Source organism: Macaca nemestrina, chromosome 2, assembly GCF_043159975.1.
Source record: "Macaca nemestrina isolate mMacNem1 chromosome 2, mMacNem.hap1, whole genome shotgun sequence".
In the NCBI taxonomy this organism is placed as follows: domain Eukaryota; kingdom Metazoa; phylum Chordata; class Mammalia; order Primates; family Cercopithecidae; genus Macaca; species Macaca nemestrina.
The window spans coordinates 75,732,941-75,748,637 of record NC_092126.1 but is presented as its reverse complement, the minus strand read 5'-3'; positions in this window follow the sequence as shown (position 1 = coordinate 75,748,637).

Below are 15,697 nucleotides of genomic sequence, written 5' to 3'. Positions count from 1 at the left end.
CTGTGGTGAATCTATTCCAAATTTTTGTTTATTAATATCCTTTTTAAAAAAAATTCAATTGTATGTGTGTTTGTTTTAACATTTTAAACTTCTCCCTTAGTTGGTCTCTTTTCTTTTCATCCCATATAGTACCAATAGTCTTTTATTCAATTGTAATGTATTTATTGTGTTTAGCCTTTGTTCTATATCCCACATTCTTTATATACTTAATAACAAATACTCCTCTATTTAATTTTGTGAAGTCATCCACAATGAGAGGAATCTGTATAGACTTGTACCATGATTGTGTTCACTTTCATTACTCTAGCAACTACTTTCTACTAGGAAATTATCTAACTAGTGCCTAGAATTGAAACTTCCATTTCCTGCCAAGCTCTCTTTTGCCATGGTTCATTTTTCCTGAGCCATTCCTTAGATATTAAACCCAGTTATTTTTTTCAACTCATGGTTCACAGACAACACTTTTATGTTCACTTTTGATTTGTATTTTTGCCTAAAATTGTACATTTTATTTGTTAATTTTTAAAATTTTTATGTGTACATAGTAGATGTATATATTTATGGGGTATACAAGAAGTTTTGATACAGGTATGCAATGTGAAATGTGCACATCATGGAGAATGCTAGCCATTCACCCAAACATTTATCCTTTGGGTTACAAATGATCCAATTACATCCTTTAAGTCACTTTAAAATATAGGATTAATATATTATTGACTACAGTCACCCTACTGTGCTATCAAAGAGTAGGACTTATTGACTCTAAGTTTTTGTACCCATTATCCACCCCTCCTCCCCCTAACCCCCACTACCCTTTATGGCCCATAGTAACCATCTTTTTACTCTCTATTACCATGAGTTCGATTGTGTTGATCTTGAGATCCCACAAATAAGTCAGAATACGTGATGATTGTCTTTCTGTTCCTGACTTATTCACTTAACGTAATAACCTCTAGTTCTATCCATGTTGTTGCAGATCACTAAATCCCAATCTTTTTCATGGCTGAATAGTATTCCATTGTGTATATGTACCACATTTTCTTTATTCATTAATGTGATTTGGCTCTGTGTCCCCACCCAAATCTCATCTCAAATTGTAATCCCCACTTGTTGAAGGGGGGACCTGATGGGAGGTGATTGAATCATGGGTGCAGTTTCCCCCATGCTGTTCTTAAGATAGTGAGGGAGTTGTCATGAGAGTTGATGGTTTTAAAAGTGTTTGGCAGTTCCTCTTTCATTCACTCTTCCCTTTACTCCCACTGCTATGTAAGATGTGCCTTGCTTCCCCTTCTCCTTCCACTATGATTGTAAGTTTTCTGAGGCTTCCAAGTCGTGCAGAACTGTGAGTTAATTAAATATCTTTCTTATATAAATTACTCAGTCTCAGGCATTTCCTTATAGCTGTGTGAAAAGAGCCTAATACAAATAATTGTTACCAAGGTAGTAGGTCATTGCTGTAAAGATAAACTGAAAATATGGAAACTACTTTGGAACTGGGTAACAGGCAGAGGTTGGAACAGTATGGAGGGCTCAGAAAAAGACAGAAAGATGTGAGAAAGTTTGGAATTTCCTATAAACGAATGTTTTTGACCAAAATACTCATAGTGATATGAACAATGAAGTGCAGGTTGAGCTAGTCTCAAATGGAGATGAGCAACTTACTGGGAACTGGAGTAAAGGTGATTCTCGCTAGCTTTATGGTTTAGTAAAAAGAATAGTAGTATTTTTTCCCTGCCCTAGATGCCTGTGGAACTTTGAACTTGAGAGAGATGATTTATGGTATCTGGCAAAAAATAAAATAAAAATAAAAAATAAAAACTAAGCAACAAAGCATTGAAAGAGTGACTTGAGTGTTCTTAAAAGCATTCTATTTTATTAATTCACAAAGATATGGTTTGGAATCAGAACTTACGTATAAAAGGTAAATACAGCATAAAATTTCAGAAAATTTGCAGCATGACGATGTGATAGAAAAGAGAAACCCATTTTCTGAGGAGAAGTTCAAACTGGCTGCAGAAATGTGCATAAGTAACGAGGAGACAAACGTTAATTACCAAGATAATATGGAAAATGTCTCCAGGGCATGTCAGGGATCTTTGCAGCATCACCTACCAGTCAGGAGGCTTAGGAGGGAAAAAGTGGCTTCCTGGACTGGGCCCAGGGCCCTGCTGCTCTGCGCAGCTTTGCAACTTGGTGCTCTGTGTCCTAGACACTCTAACTTCAGTCATGGCTAAAAGGGAACCAGGTACAGCTCAAGTCATTGCTTTAGAGGATGCAAGCCCCAAACTTTGGCAGCTTCCATATGGTTTGGGGCCTGCAGGTGCACAGATATGAGTTGACTTTTGGGAACCTTTACCTAGATTTCAGAGGATATATGAAAACACCAGAATGTCCAAACAGAAGCTTGCTGAAGAGTTGGAGCCCTCATGGAAAACCTCTAATAGAGCAATGCAGAGGGGAAATGTGGGGTTGGAGCCCCCATACAGAGCGCCTACTGGGGCACTACCTAGAGGAGCTATGAGAAGAAGGACACCATCCTCCAAATGCGAGAAAGGTAGATCCACCAACAGCTTGTGCCATTAACCTGAAAAGTTGCAGGCACTCAATACCAGCCTGTGAAGGCAGCTGCAGGGGCTGTACCCTGCAGGGCTATAGGGTTGCAACTTCCCAAGGTTGTGGGGCCTATCCCTTGTATCATAATGCTCTGTATGTGAAACTTGTAGTCAAAGGAGATTATTTAAGAGTTTTACAATCTGGTAACTGCCCTGCTGCATTTTGGACTTTCATGCAGCCTATTTTGGCTGATTTCTCTGATTTGGAATAGGAACATTTAGCCAACGCCTGTACCTCCATTGTATCTTGGAAGTAACTAACTTGCTTTTGATTTTAAAGGCTCATAGGCAAAAGGGTCTTGCCTTGACTCAGATAAGACTTTGAAATTGGACTTGAATTAATGCTGGAATTAGTTTAGACTTTGGAGGATTATTGGGAAGGCATAAGTCGTTTTGAAAATGTGAAAAGAGTATGAGATTTGGAAGTGACCTGGGACAGAATAAAATGGTTTGGCTCTGTGTTCCCACCCTGATCTCATCTCAAATTGTAATCCCCATGTGTCAAGGTAGAGAACTAGTGGGGGGTGATTGAATCATGGGGGCAGTTTTCCCCATGCTCTTTGCATTATAGTGATGGAAGTCTCAGAAGAACTGATGACTTTAAAAGTGTTTGGCAGTTCTTACTTCATTCACTCTTCTCTCCAGCTGGCAAATAAGACATTCCTTGCTTCCTATTCTCTTTCTATTATGATTGTAAGTTTTCTGAGGCCTCCCCAGCCATGCAGAACTGTGCATCAGTTAAACCACTTTTCTTTATGAATTACTTAGTCTCAGGCATTTCTTTATAGCTGCGTGAAAACAGCCTAATATGTCCATTCATTTGTTGATGGACATTTAGGTTGCTTTCAAATCTTGGCTATTGTGAATAGTGCAGCAACAAACATAACAGTGCAGGTATCTCTTCAATATATTGTTTTTCTTTCTTTTGTGTCTGTACCTAGCAGTAGCATTGCTTGATCACATAGTACGTCAATTTAATTTTTCAATACACTTACAAATTGCTCTACATCATTGTACTAACTTAAATTCCCACCAACAGTGTACAAAAGTTCTCTTTCTTCCACATCCTAGCCAGCATTTGTTATTGTCTGTCTTTTGGAATATAAGCCAATTTAATGACAATGAAATCATATCACATTGTAGTTTTGAGTTACATTTCTCTGATGATCAGTGACATTGAGCTGTTTTTCATATGCCTGTTTGCCATTTGTATGTCTTCTTTTGAGGAATGTATATTCTAATTTTTTGCCCATCATTTTATTAGATTATTATTTTTTTTCTGTGGAGTTGTTTGAGTTCATTATATATTCTGTTACTCATGCCTTGTTTGATGGATAAGTTCTAACTATTTTCTCTCATTCTATTGGCTGGCTCTTCATTTTGTTGATTATTTTCTTTGCTATGCAGAGGCTTTTTTAAACTTGTGATTTCATTTGTCAATGTTTGCTTTGGTTGCTTGTGCAAATTTTTGCCCAGATCAATATCCTGAAGAGTTTTCTCAAGGTTTTCTTTTAGTAGTTACATAGTTTGATGTCTTTGATTTGGACTTTTAATCCATTTTGATTTGATTATTGTATATGGCAAAAAATAGGGATCTAGTTTCATTCTTCAGCACATAGATATCCAGTTTTCCCAGCACCATTTATTGTAGTGACTGTCTTTCCCCAGAGTAAGGTTTTGGCACCTTTGTTAAAAATGTGTTGCCTGTAAGTGTATGAATTTGTTTCTGGGTTCTCTATTTTTTCCATTGGTTTATGTGCCTAGCTTTATGCCAGTATCATATTGTTTTGATTACTATAGTGCTGTAGTATAATTTGAGGCCAGGTAATGTGATTCCTCCAGTTTTGTTATTTTTGCTTAAAATAGCTTTGACTATTCTGGGCATTTTGTGCTTTCTTATAAATTTTGGAATTTTTTTTTTCTATTTCTATGAGGAATGGCATTGGTATTTTGATTGGAATTGCATTGAATCTATATATTGCTTTGGGTAGTATAGACATTGTAACAATATTGATTTTTCCAATCCATGAAAGTAAAATATATTTTCATTTTTTGTGTTCTTTTTAATGTCCTTCACCAGTGTTTTTTGTTTGTTTATTTGCTTTTTTTATAGAGGTCTTTCACTTCTTCAGTTAAGTTAATTCTCTAGGTATTTAATTTTGTGTGTGGCTGTTGTAAATGAAATTACTTTTTAATTTCGTTTTCACATTGTTCACTTTGTTGTATAGAATTTCTACTAATTTTGGTATGCTGATTTTGTATCCTGCAACACTACTTGATTTTTTTATCAGTTCTTTTAGCTTTCTTGTGGATTCTTTAAGTTTTTCTTATATAAGATCATATTATCTGCAAACAAGGAAAATTTTATTTATTTCTTTCAAAACTTCCAAATGATTTAGTTTCAGTTTTGGTTTTTTAATGGTATTTGGCATTTGTGTCCCAGTTTCTAGGAAGAGTTACTCAATTATTGTTGTAAAGGTCTATGTAAAGCTTTAATTGTACACTCCTTAATATTTCTGAATGCCTATTGCTTTCATTTTAAGAGTCATCTGATGCACTTCTTTCAAGGTTCTCTTTCTTAAATAAATTATTTTGGGTCTGCATATTTCTCACTAATCTGTATATGAATAAAATAATTTCCTCTTTTTTTTTCTCATCTCTATGAACATTTAATTCTTATTATTGTCTGATACTGGCCTAGACAATAGTTTTACAAACTTCTTGAATGAAAAAATTACCTGAGTTATTTATAAAAATAGAACTTTTCCGTACCATCCTCCAGCTCTTAAATTCAGTGGGTATGGGATAAGACTTGAGCATTTCTATTTTTCTTAAATATTGTATGCTGATATATACCATCAGAGAACTATGGGGGAAAGATAGGTACCAGTCACCTAACATTAAGGCTTTCATCATAAGAAAACTCTCCCTCTTAATTCTCTTTCTCTCTGATTATCCTATATTTTCAGAGTAAAAAACCAATCTTGAGATATGGTTTTCATTCATGAGACTATAGTAAAGATATTTTATTTATTTTGTAAGGGCTTTACACTACTTTTTAGCTAACATGATTATCATGACTAAGAGCAAACACCCTTAGTGGATTTTTCAACTTCTATTCATAGTGAACCCATTTAACTTCCTTTCTACAGAAATAATTTAGTTATTAAGAAGCACCTAAATTATCTCACTCTGGCAAAAATAAAAATTCCATATTCTCTTCCTATAATTCCTGCTAAATATTTAATTTTCAGATATATCAGTCTCTCTCTCTCTCTCTCTCACTACTCTCTCTCTCCATATTTAAATTGTGTGTATGTGTGTGTGTGTGCATGTGTGTGTGTGTGTGTGTGTGACAGCCTGTCTGTGTGTGGACAATTTGAATTAGGTAGGTAACCCTTATTTCTCCCCACCATAAATTGGTGACCAATTTGAGACATTAGACATTATGTTCATACAGAATTAGCTAAACTTTTTCAGATTTCAGACTCTGTCAGCTCTCATTAAGGTGTAGAAAAATGGAAATAACAGTAATCTTTACCTAATAACAAAAATATTCTGTTTAATAGGCAAAATCACAATTTTTCTTGAGCCCATTAAACAACTGAGATCAGAGGACAATCAACTAACCTGAAATCCAAGAATGATACTTACCTCTAAGGAAAAATAAGATAAGAGCTCCTGTTTACCTGGGATGGATGTCAAGTGCCAGTGAAAATAATTCAGTTAAAATATTTAACAAATTGAGTCCGGGCGCGGTGGCTCAAGCCTGTAATCCCAGCACTTTGGGAGGCCGAGACGGGCGGATCACGAGGTCAGGAGTTCGAGACCATCCTGGCTAACAAGGTAAAACCCCGTCTCTACTAAAAAATACAAAAAACTAGCCGGGCGAGGTGGCGGGCGCCTGTAGTCCCGGCTACTCGGGAGGCTGAGGCAGGAGAATGGCGTAAAAACCCGGGAGGCAGAGCTTGCAGTGAGCTGAGATCCGGCCACTGCACTCCAGCCTGGGCGACACAGCGAGACTCCGTCTCAAAAAAAAAAAAAAAAAAAAATTGATAGAGGCAGAGTTTAGGGTGGCATGAGACTTTACAACTCTTCAGAAACACAGATACAGTGCAATTACCCACATGTGGCTCTTCTCCATTCATCTCATTATGCACCCATAATAGTAAAGATTAGAGACATGAAGAAATTTCATGAGACTTCATAGAAAAGCATCCCCTACAGCCCCTGTGGTACAGGATGAGGAAGAGAGACCATAGTCAATGAAAGAAAAGGAAAATACTCCACTTTGATCTGTTTTCTCAATCAAACAAAAGCTTTAATCCACTGAGAGAATGTCATATCTTCTTGAAGAACGTAACTTACGAAACAGATACCATTGGAGAAATGAAACAAAAGGAAACAAAACAAAACGAAGACAAGCCTATATCTTTGGAATACATCAGTGATAGGTACAGAATGGGGAAAGTGTGGAATCATAAAATAAGCCCCCTCCTGAAGCCCAGGAATGAACTTTCTTAAAGGCTCAGAGTAACAGACAATGTCCACATCCGCTTTCAAAAGTTAACAAGTATCCAGGAAAAAAAGTGACAGCATTCTACTATTGGGGGAATGTGTGGAGAGCTTGCAGATGACATGATTGTATATTTAGAAAATCCCATTGTCTCAGCCCAAAATCTCCTTAAGCTGATAAGAAACTTCAGCAAAGTCTCAGGATACAAAATTAATGTGCAAAAATCACAAGCATTCTTATACACCAGTAACAGACAAACAGAGAGCCAAATCATGAATGAACTTCCATCCACAATTGCTTCAAAGAGAATATAATACCTAGGAATCCAACTTACAAGGGATGTAAAGGACCTCTCCAAGGAGAACTACAAACCACTGCTCAGTGAAATAAAAGAGGACACAAACAAATGGAAGAACATACCATGCTCATGGACAGGAAGAATCAATATCGTGAAAATGGCCATACTGCCCAAGGTAATTTATAGATTCAATGCCATCCCCATCAAGCTACCAATGAGTTTCTTCACAGAATTGGAAAAAACTGCTTTAAAGTTCATATGGAACCAAAAAAGAGCCTGCATCTCCAAGACAATCCTAAGTCAAAAGAACAAAGCTGGAGGCATCACGCTACCTGACTTCAAACTATACTACAAGGCTACAGTAACCAAAACAGCATAGTACTGGTACCAAAGCAGAGATATAGACCAATGGAACAGAACAGAGTCCTCAGAAATAATACCACACATCTACAGCCATCTGATCTTTGACAAAGCTGAGAGAAACAAGAAATGGGGAAAGGATTCCCTATTTAATAAATGGTGCTGGGAAAATTGGCTAGCCATAAGTAGAAAGCTGAAACTGGATCCTTTCCTTACTCCTTATACGAAAATTAATTCAAGATGGATTAGAGACTTAAATGTTACACCTAATACCATAAAAACCCTAGAGGAAAACCTAGGTAGTACCATTCAGGACATAGGCATGGGCAAAGACTTCATGTCTAAAACACCAAAAGCAACGACAGCAAAAGCCAAAATTGACAAATGGGATCTCATTAAACTAAAGAACTTCTGCACAGCAAAAGAAACTACCATCAGAGTGAACAGGCAACCTACAAAATGGGAGAAAATTTTTGCAATCTACTCATCTGACAAAGGGCTAATATCCAGAACCTACAAAGAACTCAAACAAATTTACAAGAAAAAACAAACAACCCCATCAAAAAGTGGGCAAAGGATATGAACAGACATTTCTCAAAAGAAGACATTCATACAGCCAACAGACACATGAAAAAATGCTCATCATCACTGGCCATCAGAGAAATGCAAATCAAAACCACAATGAGATACCATCTCACACCAGTTAGAATGGCTATCATTAAAAAGTCAGGAAACAACAGGTGCTGGAGAGGATGTGGAGAAATAGGAACACTTTTACACTGTTGGTGGGATTGTAAACTAGTTCAACCATTATGGAAAACAGTATGGCGATTCCTCAAGGATCTAGAACTAGATGTACCATATGACCCAGCCATCCCATTACTGGGTATATACCCAAAGGATTATAAATCATGCTGCTATAAAGACACATGCACACGTATGTTTATTGTGGCACTATTCACAATAGCAAAGACTTGGAATCAACCCAAATGTCCATCAGTGACAGATTGGATTAAGAAAATGTGGCACATATACACCACGGAATACTATGCAGCTGTAAAAAAGGATGAGTTTGTGTCCTTTGTAGGGACATGGATGCAGCTGGAAACCATCATTCTTAGCAAACTATCACAAGAACAGAAAACCAAACACTGCATGTTCTCACTCATAGGTGGGAACTGAACAATGAGATCACTTGGACTCGGGAAGGGGAACATCACACACCGGGGCCTATGATGGGGAGGGGGGAGCGGGGAGGGATTGCACTGGGAGTTATACCTGATGTAAATGACGAGTTGATGGGTGCTGACGAGTTGATGGGTGCAGCACAGCAACATGGCACAAGTATACATATGTAACAAACCTGCACGTTATGCACATGTACCCTAGAACTTAAAGTATAATAATAATAAAAAATAAATTTTTTAAAAAAGATCTTCTTTGAGATATAGCTACAAAGAGAAAACTTAAAGCTGAGTATTTTGCAGACATTGAACAACACTCTTTGGAAAATCTATTCACAAAACATGCAAAAGTTAGCATTGATGGAATTTGAAACGTATGGGACATGTGTTAGCAATAGTAAAATCCAAACTAAATTCCCGACAAGACCAACTCAAGCCTCCACAGTAAAGGTCTATTCAAAGATAAAGCATGCTAGTTTCTAGGCATAAATACAAATTAACTTCATCTGTTTTTTACTGTACTTTGCAATATGTTTAACTTTTCATAAAAACATATGAACAAACAAAGTGTTAAGAAAACAAGAGCTGTGAAGAGAAATACTGATAAATAGGAGCAGATCTAGATAAAGTGTGGATGCTAGAAGTATCTGTTAAGAGATTTAAAATAACTATTTATTAAAGGCTCCAGTGAAAAATGTGAAAAATATGAATGATGAGATAGATAATTTCAGCAGGGAGATAAAAACAATTAGAAAAAATAAAAGGAAAATAGAAATGCAAAACATAGTAACACAATGACCAAAAAAACTCTCAGTAGACTTGACACATTTGTGGAAATAATGAGTAAATGAGGACAGATAGTAAAACTTGGACAATTGAAGAACAAAGAAAAAAGTAGAAAGAATCCAGAACACAGAATCCAAGATATTTTTAATGGTATGTCATTATCTAACTATCGGTTTCATTTAATATACATGTAGTTGCAATCCAAAACTGATAAAACAGAAAAATAGAGAAAATGTTTTAAAAACATGATTGCAAAAATGTTTCTAAAATTAATGAAATATAACAAGAGCCAATTATCTAAGAAAGCACCCCAAATCTCAAAAAAACATGACCAGCAAAACAAAAGAGCAACAACGAAATAACATGAAAGCTGTTAAAAAACAAAGACAAGTGGAAATATTAAAGGCAGCCAAAGAACAAATAACTTATTACATAAAAGGATGAAGAATAAGAAATAAAGTTCATTTTTCAACAAAAGCAATATAAGTCTGAAGACAATGTGACGTTGTTAAGGGGCTGAAATAAAAATCTGTCAATTTAAATTCTATACTCAGTCATAGCATCTTTCCAAAGTGAAGGAGCAATGTGTTTTCAGACAATTTCAGAAGATTCAATAACGCTCAAATGTCAATTCTTCCTATGTTGACCAGTTGATTAATTACAACCCCAATTAAATGCCTAAGTAGATGTTTTGAAAAAACTGCAAAACTGATTATTACATTTATATTTAAACAGAAGAATTGGAATAGCCAAATTACTGGCTATTTAAAAAATACAATTTTAAAGGAAAATACTCAAATAACTCAAACCACCTTGTTTCAAAAGTTTCTTTAAATCTGAAATAACCCATGCAGTATAGTATTGAAGAAAAAAAAGACATATCAGTCAATGAAACAATAAAGTGGACTTTACTAACCCTGTAGTATATTTTGTGGCCTCATTGGTCTTGGTCTGTTTTTGTACTAATCATGAGATAGAAAAAAATGTATATATAATTATATATATATATGTAATTATATATCTCTATCTACCTATCTGTCTATTACATTTTAAGAAGAAATAACATCCTGAGATAGATCCACCTATATGTGGCTAATTAGTTTTGGACAATGTGTAATATCAATTCAAAAATGGTTTTAGAACAAATAATAATTTATGAGACAGTTAGTTACCCATGTGCAAAAACATTTAAAAGGAAAAACCACAATCTCTATTTCTCCTCCTAGAAAATAATTAACTCAAAGTTGATTAGAGACACATATGTAAAATTGCACAACTTCTAGGAGAAAACATAGGAAGAAATATTTTTGCTCTTGATTTTGGAAAATTTTCTTTGTTATGATATTAAAGGCATGATACATTAAAAATTCTTTGTAGTTTATCAAAATTAAGAATTTCTGGTTCTACAGAATATGAAGTTAAGAGAGTGAAAAGGTACAAACTGAGAGAAAATATTTGTAAATTATATACCTAATAAATGACTTGATGCTAAAGTATATTAAAACTCTCAAAACACAATATTAAGAAAACAAACAATGCAAAGAAAATGGGCAAAGAATTTAAGAGATATATTACCAAATAAGGATATAAAAATGCTTAATATATTTAATCATTAGGCAAACACAGATTAAATCACAAATACATGCCTATTAAAAGGCAACAAAAACCAAAAGTAAAAATAAATCTGAAACACAAGCTTCTGTCAAGAATAACCTGAGTGTATTATTAAATCAAAGCATGTATTAAATCGAAGATTCTTGAGCCACCACTCTGAGATTCTGATATAGAAGACACAAGTTGGAGCCCAAGATTTTGCATTTCTAACAGCACACATAAGAGAATGATGATTACTTCTCTGGGAAAACATGTGGAGTAGCATTATACCACAGTATTTTGAGGCTAGCCTTCAGTGGTTGTATTGCTTATGACAATAATGTGAAAATGTTATCAAGTAAAGGATTTTAGGCAGTAACAGAAAAATCATCTATGCAACTAAACTTAATACCTATAATAAGGAGACACTTTTTAATACATTTCCTGCAGTTCTTATTGTTTAGCTTTGAAATATACATATTTCTGTACATTTTTATTTTTTTCTGGACTAGTCGGACACGGCATAAACACATTTTGTATGTACTCTAAGCAAAAATTTGCAGCAAAGGAATTTACATCACTTTCAGAATCAAAGAAAGACTTTCAAAGATGTAATCAGTTTGAATCTAGAGCTTGGCAAACCTAAATCATACATTTGTTTCTGTTTGGCTTTCAAGCATATTTTCCTGTGAATTTACATTTTGGTGAATGCTGTGATGTAATGCCAGCATTTTCTCCTTCTGGAATACAGAAAGTGTTTTATCAGCTGCTGAGAGTCTAACTAACCAATAGTCTTCAGCCATCTTTGAGAATTGCCTCAACTGGCAAGAATCACTCACCCAATATGATGTATCCTTTCTGGAGAAGGCTTCATTTAATAACTGGATGATGAGGGTTAGAGAACCCTGCTCAGTTTATCTCACGTTTGGACAATGCTGTAAGGCCATTGGTTCAGTTACCACTGTGAGTTTGACTGAGGTCCTCGTTGAGATGACATCATAGCCCAGTCTTTACTTCTGCTCAATCCTACATGTTATCCCTACTATTTTTTTCATGTTAGACTAAAAATGTGCCCCCTCACCAATATATATTCACTTCCTAATTATGTAAACCTATGAATATAATCTTATATAGCAAATCATGTATTAATATATTACCTTACATGCCAAAATAAATAATTAAGGTAAATATCTTGAAAAGAATAATTTATCCTGGAATATTGTGTTGGGCCTAAATGCACTCATGTGTATTCTTACTAAGGGAGAAGTAGAGTTAATTTTGACACAGACAACCACAGAGAAAAGGTGATGTGCAGATAGGACAGAGAGTTGCAGCCATAAGTCAAGGAATTCCAACAATCACCTTAAGCAAGAGGCAATAAATGAATTTTCTTCTAGATCTGCATCTAGAGGGAGCCTAACCCCACTTGCACCTTAATTTTAGACCTGTGGCCTTCAAAACTATGAGAATAAATTTCTGTTCTTTGAAGCACCTAGTTCATGGTAATTTGTTATAATAGAAAAGAAAGGAAGGAAGGAAGGGAAGAAGGGGGGAAGGGAGGGAAGGAGGGAGGGAAGGAGGGAGGAAAAGAGGGAGGGAGGCAGGGTGGCGGGGAGGAGAAAAAGCCTAGTATACATCTTTATGTAAACTCCAGTTTATAATCATCTTCTAACAAATCTAACCTGGAATAAACATATTCATCACAAATTCTGGGGCCACAACTCACATCTTCACAACCATATATGAAAGAATCTTTCTTTCCCACCGGACTAATTTCTAGAAAAGGGTTTTTGTTTGTTTGTTTTCTGTTTTCTCCTCTTCTAGAAAATTAGTCCCAGTCTGGACCACTTGATATAGTGATGGGAATAAAGTAGATTGTGTAATGTGCTCATTGCTTACATCAGTGGAGCAGACACCATATCAGTAGACTTCCTGAAACCATATGGTTGACCAGAATACAAATTATCTATGTATTCACTTGAGAAAGGGAGATAAATAAATTCTGGGAATGCAAAAAAAAAACAAAAACAAAAACAAAAACAAAAAACAAAGTCCTTTGGCATATGCATATTTTTTTCCCACAACAAATTCCTATATCAGATTATAAGCCTTAAATTCATGGACATGTCTTAATGGTAATGTTTTAATGGTGATGGCCTCTATTTAATACTAGAAAAATCTCAATATAATTTTGCATGATTTTATTAATATATATTTTTGTTAAAAAAGCATAACCAGAGGATGCTGGTTAATCTTTATAACTGAATTGTGTTCCTCCAAAATTTGTATGTTGACATCCTAACCCCCAGCACCTCAGAATGTGACTATATTTGAAAATGAGCCTTTAAAGAAGTAGTCAAATTAAAATGAAGTCTTTAAGTGTGGGCTTTAATCCAATACGACTGTTGTTCTTAAAAGAGGAGATTAGGATACACATACATCAGAATAAGATCATGTGAAGGTGAAAGAATACAGCTATTTACAAGCCAAGGAGGGAAGCTTTGGAAAGAAACTAATCCTGATGAAACTGTGATCTTAGACTTAAAACATTCAAAAATGTGAGGAAATATGTTTCTGTTTTTTAACCCACCCAGGCTGTCGAATTTGTTATGTTAGCCCTAGTAAACTAATTCATTACTGGAAGATATTTGTAAAGTATCAAATTTAAATGTAAACAATAATTTTCAAATAAGTAAAAGTAATTATTGGGCAATATCCAGTGTGCTTTCATGTATAAAATCTCATGAGTAATATCATATATTTATGTGATATTATATAAATAATTATATATAGGTATTTTTATAAATGCTTCCCTAGTTTGGCTAAGGTAAAGAAAGTGATGTTTATAACAAGAAAATATGAGAGAAATCAGTCGTATTAATTCAAATTTACACAAGCTCATGATCAATTTAAACGTGTGAATCTAGCCATTTTATAAACCACTCAGCTAGAAAACTACTCATCTTCTGTACAATCAAATATTATATTAAATAGTGTTGAATTATAACAGTTAATCAAAATCATTAGCACTTATCCTTATATTTCTGTCATAATGTAAATAGCTAATAGAAACTAACATTTTTCTAAAATTTTGTTATTTTATGCATTAAGGAATAAGATTTAATGGTGGCTATTTTAGTTAAGCATACTGACTAATACATTGGAATTATATATCATGTAATATTCTAGGAAAGAAATATAATATTCTAGGAAAACCTGTACTAAATATATTACATTGCAATAATATTATAGTCAATGATTGGCTGTTAACAAAACAAAACTGAAAGTATGTAGAAGTATCTCACTGTCTATTGGCTAACAGTATGAGAATAATTGTTCGATGTTGAAAAGATGGTTATCCGTTATACATGAGAAGCAATTTTTTTGGGGAAACTATAGTTTCTTGTTACGTCTTAAGTAGAGCATATACCATATTCTTTAGTATGCCAAATGCATTTTTTAGTCCAGAATTTCTACTTTACTCTTTAAAATTATTTATATATGTTTGTTAAATTCATCTATTATAATTCTGAATTCCTTCCCTGTGTCTTCTTGAATTTCATTGAGTTTCCTCCAAAAAGATATTTTGAACTCTCTCTGTCTCCCCAGGATTAAACACTGGTGCCTTATTTAGTTCTTTTATGAGATCATGCTTTCCTGGATGGTCTTGATGCTTGTTGATGTTCATTGGCATCTGGGCTTTGAAGAATTAGGTATTTATTGTAGTCTTCATAGTCCAGGCTTGTTTGTAATTATCCCACTTGGGGAGGATTTCTAGGTATTCAAAGCCACTTGGGTATTGTAATCCAACCTTTTGGTCACTGCAGTCATATTTGCATTAGTGGTAACTGCAAGTCCAATCATGCTGTGGCTCTTGCAGACTTGTAGCCATACCACCTTGGTGGTCTTGGGTAATATCTGGAAGAATTCTCTGAATTACCAGGCAGAGACTCTTGTTCTTTTCCCTTACATTCTCCCAAACAGAGTCTCTCTGCTGAGCTGCCTGGAGCCGGAGGCGGAATGGCACAAGCACCCCTATGACAACCAACATTGGGACTATACTGGGTTCAACCTGAAGCCAGGGCAGATGTGGGTCTCAAGGCCCACAGTAACCACTGCCTGGTTACCATCTATATTTACTCAGAGACCTAGGGCTCTACTGCCAACAAGCGGCAAAGCCAGTAAGCTTGTGTCCTTCCCTTCTGGGCAGTGAACTCCCCCTGGTTGCAGGTGGGTCCAGAGTTGCCATTCAGAAGCCAGAGTTCGGAGTTGGAAATTTTAGGAATCTATCTGGTGATCTTTTCTACTGCAGCTGAGCTGGCACCCAAGTCACATGACAAAGTCCTTT